We start from the raw sequence: 2856 nt of genomic DNA on the forward strand, positions 1-2856 counted from the left end.
ATATATATATATATATATGTATATATATATATGGGAAGGAGAGGCACCATGTCCTTGAATCCCCCTCTACTGAAGACTTTTCCTCACAAGGTTATGCACTCGCTTAACGTTCAACTGAATTCATATTTTTTATGTCCTTAACAAAGAGACTGTGCTCTCTGAAAATTTCCCTTCATTTCAGAAGAATGTCCCTTTCTTGTTCCTCATCTCATGAATGTCCCCGATGAATAATTTCTCCTCCTAAAGTCAGTATTCCCCCTGAAGGCTGATTCATGGAGAGAAAGTCTTCCTCAAGTTCTGCTCTTCAGTGATTGAGGTCCCATGTTTATGGAAAAAAAATAAAAATCTTTTGAGAGTCTTGGGGCACTGATATCTTGCATCTCAGCAAATTGCCATAGGGTAGAGCATTCTGGTGTTATCTGTTAATACCAGAAGGTGCAGTCTTATAGATTTTTATGTTAAGATGCAAAACAGTGGCACCTGGCGACTCCAGCTCCTTGAAGAGAAACAGCATTTTTGTATTGAGTCTGTTCCATTCCTGTATTCATCAAGTCCCTTTGCTGAGCAAGAACAGATCAGTTAATTTTTTGGCCCAGCTTGCTGCATAGCCATATTAATTGGAATTTTCCATGAAGGATTTATAGGGCATAGTTAAAATGAAATATACTTGCTAACACCTCTGCAGAGGAGTTTATATTAGAAAATAGATGAGGACTAACAGAGTTCCCTTTAGAAAACAAATGTACATGTATACACTGCACATTGCAAACCAGGTAACATACATTGTTCAGGGTATAAATTAGACACAGGGTAAAAAAAATAAGAGGAAGAGAAGATCAAGAACTTAAATCTAAAAAGCTTCCAGTTGTCTTTTCCCTTTTCCAGAAAAATAATAATGCAAAATATTTTTCTACTTGTTTTTTTTCCCCACAAACCAGCTACCTCTCAGCCACCGGGTGGTAAAGTTTCACTCTAAATAAAGCATTGATGGCATGAAAAAAAAAGAGCTGCAAAGAAAAACAAATGACAGTCGGTTCAGACTGTCAATCTGCACATTTAATGAGAAACTCTGCTCAATTTAATGAATCCTGGTGCTTCAGTCTACCATCACTTTAAGTAGAACCTGCATACACAACTACGTGGTGTCAATTTGGGGTGTACATTATGGCAGTACAATACACCTCTGAAAGGAGAACTTCATTTTCTGAACTATTAACCATATAAGCAATTGTTACTAATTTACTGTGAGAAACATGTCTGAAAATGTGCCCGTGATTGGCTTGCAGAGACAGATTGGAAATGTTTAATCAAGACCAAATAACTCCATGCCTACAGTAGCAGTTAGATTAAAAACAATCAAAAGAAAAAACATGCACTACCACTTCACCAGCATGTCAGGGGTGAAAGTCTAATTAGCTTTAGTTGAAGATAAACTAACTTTGCTGTGAACTGATGAGTTGAAAATTGGGGGGTGTTCATCCTCTTGGGCTTGACCTTTGATTTCTGAGTATGATAAAACCCGAAAAGCAATATTGTTCCTTAGAGTATTTTATACTTGGGAAAGAAACAAAAGGAAAAAATAAAAATAAAATCCTCTTTGAAAGCTGCTATTTGACATCAGAAGGAAGCAGCTGGTAACAACGCTTCGTTTCGGACTGTTCACTCATTGCAAGCATATGGGTGTACAGTAACCTCGAACAAACACTTGTGTTTATTTACCCACGAGAGGTGCCAGCACAAACAAAACCCTCAGCTTGTTTTAGGGAGCCCTCTGAATGACTGGTCTCAAAATTCCCCGTGCGCTTGCCGACTTTAACAGCTCTGGTGACCGAAGGCCATTAGCAAGCCCCAGGCTCGTCCCCTGGACCCACACTCTCTCGTACAGCCCCATCCTCACAGCTTCAGCCCCTTTCTCTGCGTGAGGCTGAGAACCCGTGCAAACCCAGGCTGGAGAATTTTGGTTCCGGCACGTAGCAAAAACAAGGAGTGGAACGAACGAGAGCTGGAAATCTCTAATTACCGGACCCGGTCACAGACAAACACTGACAGAGGGGCAGGTTGCGAGCACGAGTGCCACTTAACGAGGGCCATAAGGCGTTTGGGAAAGGTCGAGGAACTTTCCACGGGTGAAGTTGCAGGGAAGGAGGCGGCAGGGCCCGAGGCTGTGGCAATGCTGCCACCTGCTGCCGCCTTGCTCTGCTGGGGCTACGCTGCCCGCACTGCTCCCGCAGGTACTTCGGCTGCTGGTTTTGTCCGCCTCACCTGGTGGAATTCCCAGCTACTCGCTGCAATTACAGCATTTACTTGGAAATTTCTCATCATCTCCCTGGGCATCTTCTTTTCCGGTGAGAACCCACAATCCTGCATGCAACTGTAACATCACTAATAATACTGGGAGCTACATCATATTGTGAAACGTAAATATTAGCCAGCTACTACTTGCCTTTGTTAAATAGAGCCTCCTCTCCTAAACAGAATTCCTATCATTTATATAGCCATGGAATATGATACACTGCTTGTGGACATGGTCCTTACTGCTCTGTTATCAGACAGTTAAATATTGTTTTCTTATAAAAATGCTTATCCCATTAATAAAAAAGGACTTCCACATCACAGTATCTTAATGAACCCATACTAGCAATGAATCTTAACTATAAAATTGACACACATATATGTAAAAATGTATACAAATGCACGCATGCAGGGAAGTGGGATTAATAAAAGGATTTTAATAAATAAATACATAAATAAATGTAACCTAACCATACTAAACAAATATTCTGTCTGCGATAAGCCACTTCTGCTTTCTCTGGACAATTCATCAAGTTCAATCTAAAAAGTGGGGGGGGGGGGGGG

This window comes from Numida meleagris, chromosome 2, assembly GCF_002078875.1.
Source record: "Numida meleagris isolate 19003 breed g44 Domestic line chromosome 2, NumMel1.0, whole genome shotgun sequence".
Taxonomy (NCBI): domain Eukaryota; kingdom Metazoa; phylum Chordata; class Aves; order Galliformes; family Numididae; genus Numida; species Numida meleagris.